Raw genomic sequence first — 15,376 nt, forward strand, 5'->3', positions numbered from 1 at the left:
TTTTTCATCAAGATATGTGTTAATAGACTGACGAGTTTAACAACCAGTTTCCCTGATTTCCCAACACCACAGAGACATGTTCTTGCTCAAACGATTGCAACTGCAGGTTCCTGCCAATGATTCAACCAAAGTGGAACATAGCCACACAGGCATGTAAGATCCCAGTTCAATCCCTGGTCTGTGCTTAATCTCGGCTAGGGTGGCAATGGGAGAGCTGCAATGGGCCACAGCACCCCTCGATCAGGGAGGGAGAAATCAAGCTGGATTCCACTCCTGATTGCCAGCTGCGGCTCAGTAGTAGCACTTTCCCCTCTGGGTCAGAAAGTTGTGGGTTCAAGGCCCACTCCAGAGACTTGAGCACCTAACCTAGGCTGACACTTTTAGTGTAGTACTGGCCTAAATGACATCGAGTTTGAGAGGGGAAATCAGTCAATTTATCTGCAAGTCCTGCAGAAACGGTTGGTGCATTTCTCTTCCCAACTCTAACTTTCTCTGCTGCCAGTTGTAATGTATGTACCTGTGAGTATGCTCACAGGTTTGTAGAGCTGTTGGAGGCGTGGCCTAATCATTTGGAGCTTGGAGCAGTGAGGGAAGGAGCTCCCTGCTCTAGCTCCTGCCTGAAGGCCTTGAACCCTGAGACCAGCCCAGGAAGAGGATGAAGGGGCTTAATACTACAATTCACCATCCAGAGGGAGAGGAGGGGAGCAGAATTTATCACCTTATTACTGCTGCAGAGAGTTGGAGAGAGGGGGAATAATACCAACAACCTGTGGAACAACATCCAGTGTGGAAGGAGGGAGAGCCACTCATTTTCTACAGGTGGGTGTATTTTGGTGCACTCCCTGAAAAGACTTTGTTGTATCGGTGGGGGGAGGAAAGAAGATTTGCTCAAGGGCCGGAACATCGCGGTGGGTGTGTGTGTGTGTGGAAGTGCATGTGGGGGTCTTGCCCACAACTAGGCCCCACACACCACTGAAGCACCCCTCCCCCATTGCCTAGCCTGGGATAGCTGGAGCTACCTGGCTGAAGACTCATTGAGGCCCTAATTAACATCGTTGGGAGTGCTGTGCCTGGGTGGCTCCAGCTGTCCCAGGTGAAGACATCTTCTCCCCCCACCCGAAGACCATCCATAAAACGTTGTTCCTTTGCCATCTGGGGAGTGCACCCCAGCAAAACACCCACCCAGCACTGTGAGGGGAGACCTGTCCTCACAGCTTCCCTCTTTCCCACCCCCTCTCCCTCTCTCTCTCTCTCTCTCTCTCTCTCTCTCTGTCTCTCCCCTCTATCTCTGAGAGCCCCTTTCCTCCTTAATTAAAAAAATTTAGACAACTGAGCAGAGGGAGCAAGGCCCCTCCCCAAATCGTTAACTGGGGAGAGGTGTGCCTCCTTAAGAGCTCCCTCTGCTCATATATTAAACGAGGCCATTAAGACCTTAAGGCCTGTGACTTGGGGTGAGTGTAGCCCTGAAAGAGACCCCGTGATGGCGTCCCCTCCACACCGGTGGCAGGGCCAGCTAAGACTTACGCGCAGGTGACGTCTGCATCCACGGTGCCTCCTGCTGCCCTGCCACCGTTCAGGCTAATTACTAAGAAAAACGGGGTCAAGAGCTACACTCACCCCACAATGACCATTGAGGAGTGCGTGCGGGCGATGGCTGGGGTAGTCGGCCCCTCGGCCATTGTCGCAGCCTCCAAAATGTCTGGGAAGGCTGTGTTCTTCCTGGGGTCGGAGCGGGCGGTGTCCCTGGCCCTTGAAAAGGGGCTCACGGTGGGAGGGACGTTCCTGCCGGTGGACCCTCTCGAGGCCACCACGCAGAGGGTCATTCTTTCGAATGTCCCGCCCTTTGTTCCCGCTGAGCTCCTCCTCCCCCACCTACATCAACTGGGGGAGGTAAGGTCGGGGATTAACCCCATACCGCTCGGCCTCAGGGAGAGCAGCCTGCGCCACGTCTTCTCCTTCCGCCGCCAGCTCTTTGTCCGGCTGGCGCGGGAGGAGACGACGGAGGGCAGCTTTAATGTGGTGCACGAGGGGACTGCCTACCGCGTCTTCTGGACGTCGGACGGTGTGCGGTGCCATGCCTGTAGGGAGGTGGGGCACGTTCATAAGAACTGCCCCGCCTCCAAGGCCGCCAAACCACCGAAGGCGACCAAGGCTGGCGCAGCCGCCACCCCTTCCCCTAGTAACGCCCGCGTACCGGGAGCCGTAGGTGCGCGGGCATCGTCGGAGGCCTTTGTTTTCACGGCCTCCGGCGGGGGGGAGAAAGAGCGTCCGGGCGGAAGGAAGGCGCAGAGGAAGACTAAAAACCTCAAGGCAGGTCCCCTCAGTGCGCCGGACAGCCCCATCACCGCGCTCAGCCCAACCCTGTCACCGGCGAGCGCGGGGTGCCCTGAGCCCGTGCCCGAGCCCTCGACCAATACCGCAGAGGGACTCGGGCGCGGGCAAGAAAAACAAAAGGGGGGAGTGGAGCAGGAGGCCTCGGCAGACATGGAGGTCTCCCTGCCTCCGCGCCCCCCCAGGAAAAAAAGGAGGCGCCACTCCAATGAGGTGGAGGGGGAACAACATCCCTCCGTGGAGGAGTCGGTGCCCGCCGTGTGTCCCGCGTGTCCCGCCAGCGCCCTCAAACTGCGCCGTAGACGGGGGGAATCTGTCCCCGGGGAGGGTGAGACAGTCGAGGCTGCCCAGCCTCTGCCTCCCGGGGATGGCAAGGAAGATCTGCCTGTCGGGGGGGGCGTGGGGCCAGCGGAGGAATGCGTTGCCGCCGGGTCGAGCGTCCTGAGGACTGAGGCGGGCGGGGCCGAAAAGGCCGAACCTGAGCCCGCCCAGCTATTAACCAACTTCCCCCGGGTGTCGCTCGATCCGGCAGAAAAAGAACATTTTATAATTTTTTATGATTCTGCACACGCTGGGCCGGGGGATGGCGGCGGGGAGGGGGAAGAACACCAATCCTCGCACCCAACTTTGGGGCTGGGGGAATTGGGGGACCTGGAACATTTCTTTGACCAGGTCTCTCCATGTTCCCCGGTTCCTGGGGCGGAGGAGGAACCCCTTCCGCTATCGCTTCCTGACCCAGCACCGCTTTTAAAAGAGCCCAGTGGGGACTCCTCTGCCGACGATCCTGGGGGTGGGATCGGGGCAGAGCCAGGGTCGGATGGAGTGGCCGGGCCGTTTTCCGTACCTCGTGCAGTCGACGGACCAGCTGCTGGCGGCGACCTCCCGGAGGGGGACGGGGACTCGGTGGAGGACGCGGGAGAAGATCTGGAGTCCATCGCCAGTGAGGCAGTGGATCTCCTCGTGCCCGCCGCTGAGTCCCCCCTCATTCCTGTAAAGGAGCTCCGGGACTTTTTGGCCCAGAGCCAGGGTCGCCGCAACCGAGCCCATCTGGCCCTGGAAAGATGGTCCGAGCCGGGGCTGCTCGTCGCGTCCGTCCGCACCGCCGCTAAAACCATGGTCGCGGGCGGGCCCTTATCAAAGGCGCAAAGTCTTGAGCTGCGCCGGCTCAAAACATTCCTCGCTGGGCTGCTGAGGGAGTGGAGGTCAACAAAAGACTCCGCTCCCTCCCCCACAATAGGTTAAGGTAGAGGTTGCACTATGCTTTTGCCATGAAGATAACCATAGCCAGCCTCAACATCAACGGCTGCAGAGAGGCACGCCGTAGATTTAACAATTTTTCGCTCCTGCGGGAGGGGAAATATGCGGTGTGCTTCCTGCAAGAAACCCACACGGTTCCGGGAGACGAAGCCACGTGGCTCCTGGAATGGCAAGGAGAGGTCCGCATGAGCCACCTCACCGCCATTTCTAGTGGGGTGGCCATCTTGCTGGCCCCGCATTTTCAGCCGGAGATCTTGGGGGTCGAGGAGCCTGTGCCAGGCCGTTTGCTGCACGTCACGGTTTGCCTGGGGGACGTGCCGCTCCATCTCGTGAACGTGTATGCCCCTCAGCCCGGCCCGCAGCAAACGCGCTTCTTTGAAGAGGTGTCCGCTCTTCTTAGCTCCGTCGACGTCGGCGACTGCATTGTCCTCGGGGGGGATTTTAACTGCACCCTCGAGGCGAGGGACCACTCCGGTGCCCCGCAGTGCATGACGGCGATCGAGAAGTTGAGGGACCTGGTCGGGTCCTTCGACTTGGTGGACGTCTGGCGAAATCTCCATCCCGACTCCAGCGCCTTTACTTGGGTGAGGCCTGGAGTAGGATGGTCCAGAGTCGACCGCCTTTACGTGTCTCGGGCGTACGTTTCCTGCGTCCCGGCGGCCTCCATGTGACCAGTGCCGTGTCCGGACCACCACCTGGTGTGGGCGGAGCTCGCTTCGCTCCGCGCGAGGACGGGGTCCGCGTACTGGCACTTTAACAACCGGCTGCTGGAGGACGTGCGGTTCCAGGACTCGTTCCGTCGTTTCTGGACCGACTGGAGAAGGAAGCAGGGGGGCTTCCCCTCCTTGAGGCTATGGTGGGACGTGGGCAAGGCTCACATCCGCGTCTTCTGTCAAGAGTATGCGAGGGGGTCGACCAAGAGGCGGGCAGCCAGGGTCGGGCGCCTAGAAAAGGAGGTGCTCGACCTGGAATCCCGTCTCAGTCAAGTCATCGAGGACCCGGCCCTGCATATGGTGTACGAAGCGAAGAAGGCCGCGCTGAAGGACCTGCAGTTCGTCAGGTCCTGAGGCGCATTCGTGAGGTCGCGGATCCGGTTCCTGCGGGACCTGGACCGCGGCTCCCACTTCTTCTACTCGCTGGAAAAAAAAAAGGGTGTCCGTAAGCAGCTCTTGACGCTGCTGGCCGACGACGGCTCTCTCGTCTCGGAGGCGGAGGGAGTCAACAACAGGGCCCGAGAATATTACAGGGCTCTGTTCTCTCCGGAGCCGTCCAGCGAGGAAGTGCGTAGAGTTTTGTGGGAGGACCTGCTGAAGGTCGGCCCAGAGGACGGTGAAAATCTGGAAGCTCCGCTAAGCCTGGCGGAGCTGACCGGCGCCGTCGACCGGCTCGCGAGGGGAAAAGCCCCGGGGCTGGACGGGCTGACCGTGGAGTTCCACAGGGCGTTCTGGGACGTCCTGGGGGGCGACAACGCGCGGGTCCTGGGGGAAAGTCTGACGACCGGGGAGATGCCCCTCTCTTGGCGCAGGGCAGTCATCGTCCTGCTGCCTAAGAAGGGCGATCTCCGCCTACTTAAGAACTGGCGCCCGGTCTCCCTCCTCAGCACGGGTGATGTCTGCTCGCCTTGGTGCCGTGCTGGACCACATGATCCACCCCGACCAGTCCTACACGGTCCCGGGCCGGACAATCCACGATAACATCCATCTGGTCCGGGACCTCATCCATCACATCCAGGAGGCTGGTCTGTCGGTCGCCTTCCTATCCCTCGACCAAGAGAAGGCGTTCGACAGGGTGGATCACGACTATCTGTTCGGAACTCTGCGCGCTTTCGGGTTCGGGACGCATTTCGTCGCCCGGATCCGACTTTTGTACGCCGCCGAAGAGTGTCTGATTAAGGTTAACGGGTCCTTGACGGCGCCCCTTCGCTTTGGGAGAGGGGTGCGCCAGGGATGCCCCATGTCCGGCCAGTTATATGCCATTTGCGTGGAGCCTTTCCTGCGCCTTCTGCGGGTGAGGATGATGGGACTGGTTCTGCAAGGGCCAGGCGTGGAGGTCATACTTTTGGCTTACGCCGATGACGTGCTCCTCGTGGTAGAGGATCCCGCTGACCTGCGGAGGATGCGTGAGTGCCAGGAGATTTACTCGGTCGCATCCTCCGCCAGGATCAACTGCGAGAAATGTTCCGGACTCCTGGTGGGTCAGTGGCGGGTGGACTCCCTGCCGGAGGAGCTCAGGCCTTTTGCCTGGAGCACGACCCATCTCCTCTATCTGGGAGTCTACCTTAGCCCCGACAAGGAAGCCTGGCCGGCAAACTGGCAGGAGCTGGAGGCCAAGGTCGCCGCTCGCCTAGGGCGCTGGACAGGACTGCTCCGAGTGCTGTCCTACAGGGGTCGAGCGCTAGTCATAAACCAGCTGGTGGCCGCTATGCTGTGGTACCGGCTGGACACTTTGACCCCTCCCCCTGCATTTGTCGCCAAGATACAGAAGAAGCTGGTGGACTTCTTCTGGAACAACAGAAAGCACTGGGTCTCTGCCGCGGTCTTGAGTCTCCCACTTGAGGAGGGCGGTCAGTCGTTGGTGTGCGTCAGCGCCCAGCTAGCAACTTTCCGTCTTCAGACCCTGCAGAGATACCTTTACGTCGAGCCCCCTCCTAGGTGGCGTGCGCTGGCGACGTATTTCTTCCGCCAGCAGCACGGCCTCAACTACGACACGCAGCTCCTGTTTGTGAGCCTGGGGGGACGTCAGGACCGCCGTCCAGGAGCTGCCTGTCTTTTACAAAGAACTCACCAGGGTCTGGAACAAAGTCTCCACCAAGCGCAGCTCTCCACCGGCTGGAGTGGCGGCTGTCCTGCAGGAGCCGCTGCTCGGGAATCCATACCTCCACGACCGAGGTTTTAGGTGGCAGTCGGACGAGAGGGCTGTGGCTGGTGAGGTGACCAGGGTCAGGGACCTGCTCGATGGCGGAGGAGCGGGCTGGATGGCGCCAGACACGCTGGCGCGGCGTCTAAATTCGGCCGACGTCTGCCGCGCGGCCGATGCCATCGAGTCGCTAAAAACAGCACTGGGCCCTGGCTCTGTTAGGTGCATCGAGGAGGCTCAAGCACGTGGGGAGATCCCCTCCGAACTGACCCCCGTCCGAACGGAATTCCTCATCGGCGCCAAACCCCGGAACCTCCCTCCAGAGCCGGCGCCTCACAACTTGAGCCGCCTCGGGGAAATCCCCTCCGTGCCTTTCAGTTCTGCGCGGAGGGGTTTCCTGTACGGGCTGCTCCTGCACACTCTCAACTTTGCCATCCTCGTCTGCCGTCCGGACAGGCCATGGCGTACAATCTTGCCGTCCGGAGGAGGCAGGGGTCCCCGATGGAGTGCACTCTACACGGGAGTCCTCCCATTATTTATCGGGAACTTGGCCTGGAGGGTGGTGCACGGAGCAGTCCCGTGCAATAAATTTTTAAGCCGGTTCTCGGGCTCCCAGGCCGCCTGCAATTTCTGCAGTCTGGAAGAGTCCATGTTCCATGTTTTTATCGAATGTGTGAGGTTGCAGCCCCTGTTCCAATATTTAAAGGGGCTGCTCCTGAAATTCTGGTTGCACTTCAGTCCCACACTCCTGATCTTTGGGCACCCTGTGCGGAGGGGAGCGGGTAGGTCCGAGGGCCTCCTCGAAGGACTGCTCCTGGGCACGGCCAAGGGTGCCATCAGCCGGTCCAGGCAGCGGGCGGTCGAGGGGGTCGTTCAACCTGACTGCCTGCCTCTCTTCCGCTCTTACATCCGGTCCAGGGTGTCCTTGGAGATGGAGCACGCGGTGTCCACCGGTACGCTCGTGGCCTTCTGCGAGAGGTGGGCGCCGGAGGGACTGGAGTGCATCATCACGCCCGGCAACCAAATTTTAATTTGATTTTATGTTTTAAAGTTTAATTTGTTTTAATTGCTGGGTTCTTAGTGTCTCCCTCCCCTTTTATAGGGGGCACTTGTAAAATATATGGTTTTAATGCCCCAAAAAAAACCACAAAAAACCCCCCAAAAAAAACATTTATTAGAAAAAGGGTCAGTTAAGTGTCTGGAGTGTCCCCCAGATTGGGGGGCACTTGATCTTATGTCTATTTTGTTCCCCCCCCCAAAAGAGTTGTAGAGCTGTTGCTTCTGACCTGGAGTGCATCATTACCCCCGGCAATCAAATTTTTAATTTGAGCTAAGTTTCCTTTAAAGTTTTATTCAGAAATTTGTGGGTTCTAGTGCCCTTAAAAAAGAGAACTTGATTTAAAGTTACACTTAAAATAGTTGTAGAGCTGTTGCATTGTGAGTGGCTCAACCAGTCACGTGATGTTCACAAGACTCAATAAAACCCGAGTTAGTTTGGTTTAGGACATCCATGATGAGGTTTGTAGTTGTGAGCCTAGTGGATGAACTGGTAATGTGTAGTGTGATTTATTAACAAAGGTTTAACAACCAACTAGTTTTTAATAGCAATGTGTTGCTATGAATTATTAAGCAAAGAACCCATAAAGCAAATACATTACAACAGTGGTGAATGGTGCTGGGCTTTGGTTCTGCAGATGCTGCAAGAGCTATGCCACATTGGCCAAGTTGCTATTCTTCAAAATTATGAACAATTTTGCTTGACTAGTTTGGGAGAAACTGTTTCCAATGGCATGAGGGTCGGTAACCAGAGGGCACAGATCTACGATAATTGGAAAGAAATCCAAGGGGGAAATAAGGAGATTTTTTTTTAACAGCGAGTTGTTATGATGCGGACGCAGTGCCTGAAAGGATGGTGGAATCAAATTCAATACCAACATTCAAAAGGGAATTGGATATATATTTGAAAAGGAAACATTTTCAGGGCTATGGTGAAAAAGCTGGGGAGTGGGACTAATTGGATAGCTCTTTCAAAGAGCCAGCAGAAACATGACAGGCAAAATGGCCTCCTTCTCTGCTCTATGATTTCATATTGAGGTTTTAACAAACAAACCAATCTTAAGCCAACATTCACCCATGCACTTTCCAGCACAGGTCTCTGAATGGTAATTAAAAGAAAGAAATGGCATTTAAATAGCACTTTTCACAACCTCAGGACCTACCAAAGTGCTTTACACCCAACGAAGTACTTTGTTTTTGAAGTGTCATCACTTTTGTAATGTAGGAAACATGGCAGCCAATTTGCACAAAGCAAGATCCCACAAACATCACTGAGATAAATGAAAAGATAATGGGGATGAAATTCACATGGTTTGCGACTGCCGTTAACGCCTGTGGAGCGCTGACGGGGTGCAAATCATCTCTCGCCTGGGTAGGGGGGGGCGAAGGGGCGTGGGAGTTACCGGAGATGCAAAACCGGTAGCGCCTCGGACCGCTGCACCTCCGACAATGATGCCATTGCTGTACGCAGCAACCCCTTTGCAAACTGCAGCGGCCCGTTTTCATACCACGGCGGAAATTGGGCAGCGCCCTGTGAGGCTGCCATGGGCGATGTCAGTGCCAGGCTTGGAGATCACGAACCGGGCCGCACTCCGCTCACGGGGCAAAAGTTAAAGGGGAGGTGCGTGGCGCCATTTTGTGTTGTCCTGCGACTTAACGGTCCGGCCTCCGTGAGTTTTTTCTCAGGATCCGTGCCCCGATGGTGCAGTCCGGCACTCCGCTTCTGTGCCAGGCCACGGCCACAGCACCCCGCATCCCCGCTGGCCTAGTGGAGGCCCCTTAAACCCATGCAGAGCTTGCAGCGTGCCCGCCCCTTTAACGGAAGAGGAAGCCCTGTGATCACGTCAGCGCTATGCGGAGAGGCCATGTAGCGCTCCAACTTGCGCCAGCTTTCTGTCCCACGGCCGCCCCAGAGAGGAAGTGGATCGCCCCACATTGCTCTCCACTTCCTCTCGGGGTGATAACCTCAATTTAGGTCGTGGGACAGGATGTCCCGCCTCACGAAGATTCCCGGCCCCAAATGGGGCGATACGCAATTTTGCCCCTAACCTATTTTATTGATGGTGTTGGTTGAGGGATTAATATTGGCTAGGACACTGATGAACTAACCTGCTCTTCTTCGAATAGTGGCATGGGATCTGAGAGGACAGAAGGAGCCTTGGTTTAACATCTCATCCCAAAGACAGCATCTCCGACAGTGCAGCGCTCCCTCAGTACTGGCACTGGGAGTGTCTACCTGGATTATGTCTCTGGAGCGGGGCTTGAATGCATTGAGTCCAAAACCTGGGAACTCATCAGTCTCTGTAGTCCACCTACTCACTGGACAGACTGGCTCGGTCATCAGGGGGTTGTGTATGAAACAGTTTTTTCATGAAGACAGTGTCCTTTTAACGGCAGTACAGTGATTATTCTGCCAGAAGCCTGATCTTATCAACGTCTTTCAAATAACTTCTATTTTGACACCTTAGAAAACCTGAAAAATATATATTGAAGGTCACGGAGATTTCTGCCCTCCCTATAATTAAAATAGTTCTGCCTTTCCCTAAAGCTGTGCTACACCAGATTCTAGAAGACGTACATGTTATTTATAGAAAATATGACATTTTTTGAATGCAACAGACAAGTTATACACCCACAGTGGAGCACACTGAGCTTAGTGCCAGTATAAAACTTTATGTATTATAGGCCCTACTGTACAATTTGAAAGATGGATAGTGATGGTAATAGGACAGAGGAATAAAACTTGGAAAGAAAGATTTGCATTTTTCATGACCTCAGGACTTTCCAAAGCTCTTTACAGCCAATGAAGTACTTTTTAAAGTGTAGTCAGTGTTGCAACGTATGAAACACTGCAGCCAATTTGCGCACACTAAGAACCCACAAACAGCAATGTGATAAAGACCTGTTGTTTTTCTTTCAGTAATGTTGGTTGAGGGAGAACTCTCCTACTCTTTGAATAGTGCCATGGATCTTTTACGTCCACCTGAGAGAGCAGACGGGGCCTCGGTTTAACATCTCAACTGAAAGATGGAGCACAAACTCGCTGCATACATGTTGTCTGTACTTCTCCAGGCCTCAGCTAGGTCACTGTGGCAACAACAGGAAGTTTGCTTCATCTCCACAGGGAAGGAGAGAAAAACCGTAGGGTTTGTTAAATCCAGATCACCCCATGCACCTCCTCCAGGCCACCTCCAAAGCAGCAGTGGAAAATTCCAGAAAGGACGGTTCCCAACTGCTCACTTGGCGAATGGAGCATGTTGTGAGGTGACCAGAAAAGGGGAAGAGTGGAAAGTAGCTCAAAATGAGGAAGCCCGAATCTTAAAAACAAAAAGCAAATTCAGGATTTCTCAACGAGGGTCTGTGTTTGTGAAACACTGCATGAAAACAAAACAAAGTTTGCCAAAAATGATGCAGCATCATAAATTGTGTCAAATTCGCTGCCTCAGAGAGCTGTGGAAGCTGGGACAGTGAATAAATTTAAGACAGAGATAGACAGTTTCTTAACCGAGAATAAGGGGTTATGGAGAGCGGGCAGGGAAGTGGACCTGAGTCCATGATCGGATCAGCCATGATCGTATTAAATGGCGGAGCAGGCGCGAGGGGCCGTATGGCCTACTCCTGCTCCTATTTCTTATGTTCTTATGTTCTTAAACAGATCATTTTGTCAATCCATAAAGTCAAAAATAGTGCACAGCCTTTCCCATTCTCAAGAAAAAGTTACTCGCAATGAAATACTTTTTCCTCTTTTTATTTACCATCAATTTTCTCAGCTAAGTTTGCTCCCCTCCCCAACTCTCTTGACGGAGTGGTCCATTGCTGGGGTCCATTTTCACAATCATCCATCTCCCCTACCTCTCCCCAATCCCCTCCCACGCACTCCTCCGTACGTCACCGTATGTGAGAGCTCTGACAGTGTCACTGGGATACCCTGGAGGGAATCAAAGTCTAGCCATGCCCATATCCCATTTTCACCATGTACCAATACAGACACCCTACTGGTAGGGGTTGCTGGATAATGATAAGGACCAGGATCCATGGCTGGTCTCCCTTTGTCCCCCAATCCCTGCAGTGGTGTGAAGGCCAATTCCAGCACCCCTACTCTCATTTCAACATAGAAACATAGAAAACTACAGCGCAGGAGGAGGCCATTTCGGCCCATCGTGTCCACGCCGACCAACAAAGAACCACACGGCCTTCGGTCAGCAGCCCTGAAGGTTGCATGTAAACCAATGAACAATGAACAATGGCGGAAAGGTAAAGAGCATCCGGCCCAACCAGTCCACCCCACACAACTGCGATACCCCATGCATCGCAACATTTTACACTCCATCCCAACCGGAGCTGTGCGATCTCCTGGGAGAGGCAAAAAAACATAAAAACCCAGGACAATTGAGGAAAAAAAATCTGGGAAAATTTCTCTCCGACCCATCCAGGCGATCGAAACTAGTCCAGGAGATCACTCTGGCTGTATTTGACCCTGAAGTACTTACCATCGTATCTGTGCCAGCCAACAAGAGGTTATCCGGTCTAATCCCACTTACCAGCTCGAGGTCCGTAACCCTACAGGTTACGGCACTTCAAGTGCCCAGCCAAGCACCTTTTAAATATGGTGAGTGTTTCTGCCTCCACAACCCTTCCAGGCAGTGAGTTTCAGACAGCCAAAACCCTCTGCGTGAAGAAGCTTCCCCTCAAATCCCCTCTAAACTTTCTACCAACCACTTTAAAACTATGCCCCCTCGTAACTGACCCCTCCACCAAAGGAAATAGGCCCTTTCTATCCATTATATCCAAGCCCCTCACAATTTTATACACCTCAATGAGGTCTCCTCTCAGCCTCCTCTGTTCCAACATGAACAAACCCAGCCTATCCAATCTGTCCTCGTACTAAGATTCTCCATTCCAGGCAACATCCTCATAAATCTCCTCTGCACCCTCTCCAGAGCAATCACGTCATTCCTATAATACGGCGACCAGAAATGCACGCAGTATTCCAGCTGTGGCCTAACCAGAGTATTATACAATTTAAGCATAACCTCCCTGCTCTTGTATTCTATACCTCGACCAATAAAGACAAGCATTCCATATGCCTTCTTAACCACCTTATCCACCTGGCCTGCTACTTTCAGAGTTCTGTGGACAACCACTCCAAGGTCCCTTTGTTCATCTACACTTCTAAGTGGCCTACCGTTTAATGTGTATACCTTTTCCTTATTATTCCTCCCCAAGTGCATTACCTCACACTTCTCCGAATTAAATTCCATTTTCCACTGTTCTGCCCGCCTGACCAGTAAATTGATATCCTCCTGCAGTCCATGACTTTCCTCTTCATTATCAACCACACAGCCAATGTTAATGTCATTTGCAACTTCTTAATCATACCCCCTATATTCAAATCTAGATCGTTGATGTATACCACAAAAAGCAAGGGACACAGTACTGAGCCCTGTGGAACCCCACTGGAAACATCCTTCCAGTCACAAAAACATCCATCGACCATTGCCCTTTGCTTCCTACCTCTAAGCCAATTTTGGATCCAACTTGCCACTTTGCCCTGGATCCCATGGGCTTTTACCTTCATGACCAGTCTACCATGTGGGACTTTATCAAAAGCTTTGCTAAAGTCCACATACACCACATCGTATGCACTACCCGCATCGACCCTCCTGGTTAACTCCTCAAAACATTCAATCAAGTTAGTCAAACATGATCTTCCCTTAACTAATCCATGCTGACTGTCCCTGATTAATCCTTGCCTTTCTAAATGTAGATTTATCCTGTCCTTCTTGATTTTTTCCAATAATTTTACGACCACTGAGGTTTGGCTGACAGGCCTGTAATTACTCGGCCTATCCCTTTCTCCCTTCTTAAACAAGGGTACCACATTAGCAGTCCTCCGGCACCATGCCTAAATCCAAAGAGGACTGGAAAATGATAGTCAAGGCCTCTGCTATTTCCTCTTTTGCTTTGCTCAACAGCCTGGGATGCATTTCATCTGAGCCTGGGGACTTATCCACTTTCAAAGCTGCTAAAACCCTTAATACCTCCTCTCTCACTATGTTTATTTCATCCAGAATTTCACACTCCTCCTTGATAGCAGTATCTGCATTGCCCCTTTCCTTTGTGAAAACGGACGCAAAGTATTCATTAAGAACCACACCAACATCTTCCGCCTCCAAACAGAGATTAACCTCATGGTCTCTAATAGGCTCTACCGTTTCTTTCGTTAACCTCTTACTCTTAATATATTTATAGAACAGCTTTGGGTTTTCCTTAATGTTACTTGCCAAGAATTTTTCATGCTCTCTCTTAGCATTCCTAATACCCTTTTTAATTTTACCTTTGAACTTTCTATATTCCTCCAGAATTTCTCTTTCTATATTCCTACAGTATTTAGCTGTCGATATAAGACATACGCTTCCCTTTTTTTCTTTATCCTCCCCTGTAAGTCGGTAGACTTCCAGGGAGCTCTAGACTTGTTATTCCCACCCTTTTTCTTTAAGGACTCATGTTTGGCCTGAGCCCTCCGGATCTCCTCCTTTAATGCCTCCCACTGTTCTGACACTGATTTACCCACAAGTAGCTGTTTCCAGTCCACTGTGGCCAAATCACTCCTCAACTTAGCAAAGTTAGCTTTTCTCCAATTTGGGACTTTTATTCCTGGTCTATTCTTGTCCTTATCCATAACTACCTTGAACCTGACTGAATTATGGTCACTGGCACCCAAGTGCTCTCCCACTGATACCCGTTCCACCTGACCAGCTTCATTCCCCAAAATTAAATCCAGAACCGCCCCCTCCCATGTTGGGCTTGTTACATACTGACTAAAAAAGTTCCCTTGAATGCATTTTAAGAATTCCACACTCTCTATAGCCTTCACACTATATTTGTCTCAATCAATATTAGGATAGTTGAAAGCCCCCTACTGTTACTGCCCTATGGTTTTTGAACTTCAGAGAAATTTGCCTACATATTTGCTCTTCTATCTCCTTCCCACTGTTTGGGGGTCTATAATACACACCCAGCAGTGTGATTGCCCCTTTTTTATTTTTCAGTTTGATCCATATGACCTCATTTGATGGTCCCTCTAATATATCATCCCTCCTCACCGCTGTAATAGTTTCTTTAATCAATACTGCGACCCACCCCCCCCCACCCCCGCACCCCCTATCTACCCCTCCCTTTACTCCCTTCAATTTAGCACAGATCAACCTGGTACCTTCTGACTCTATATGGCTCATATATTTGCCAGGTAGACTTGCTAAGCTCATGAGGGAAGATACTGAAATATTTGCCCATGGAGATAGCCCCCTGGTAAAGGGGGCCTAAGACTAACTTCATTGTTGTGCTGCTGCCGCCCAGTGCTGGGATCTCATGCAACTCACCCATAACCAAAACCAACTAGCTGGATAAGGTTAGGCCAGTGGCTGGGAAGACCCAGGGAAAGTTTTCTTTGGAGCAACCTGACAGGGCCCATTAGCAAGAACAAAGCAGTACAACATATCTCAGGTTACAGATTTAGTAAACGCGCAAGAGTACTGTTTAAAGCAATCATTCTGGGGAAGGGCTTCCTCTTCGGAATTACATTTTAGATTAAAAAAATGACATTTCAAAGTGAAATAAAAAGAAAAGAACAAACTTTTATATAGTGTCTTTCACAACCTCAGAACGTTCCAAACCGCTTTACAGCCAAATTAAGTACTTTTGAAATGTAGGAAAGGCGGCAGGCAATTTGCGCAAAGCAAGGACCCGCAAACAGCAATGAGATGATGACCAGATAACCGGTTTTAGGGATGATGGGTGAGGAATAAACATTGGCCAAGGGAACTCTGCTGCTCTTCGTCAAATAGTGCCACGGGATTTTTTAATACCCATCCCA

General features: G+C 52.4%; 1 protein-coding gene across 5 annotated transcripts in view; it reads right to left on the bottom strand.

Moving 5' to 3' along the window:
- The window catches only part of LOC139264276 (pleckstrin homology domain-containing family G member 4B), a 240,405-nt gene that overhangs the window by 117,047 nt on the left and 107,982 nt on the right, over positions 1-15,376 (bottom strand). The window lies entirely within an intron of this gene.

This window comes from Pristiophorus japonicus, chromosome 5 (genome assembly GCF_044704955.1).
Source record: "Pristiophorus japonicus isolate sPriJap1 chromosome 5, sPriJap1.hap1, whole genome shotgun sequence".
In the NCBI taxonomy this organism is placed as follows: domain Eukaryota; kingdom Metazoa; phylum Chordata; class Chondrichthyes; family Pristiophoridae; genus Pristiophorus; species Pristiophorus japonicus.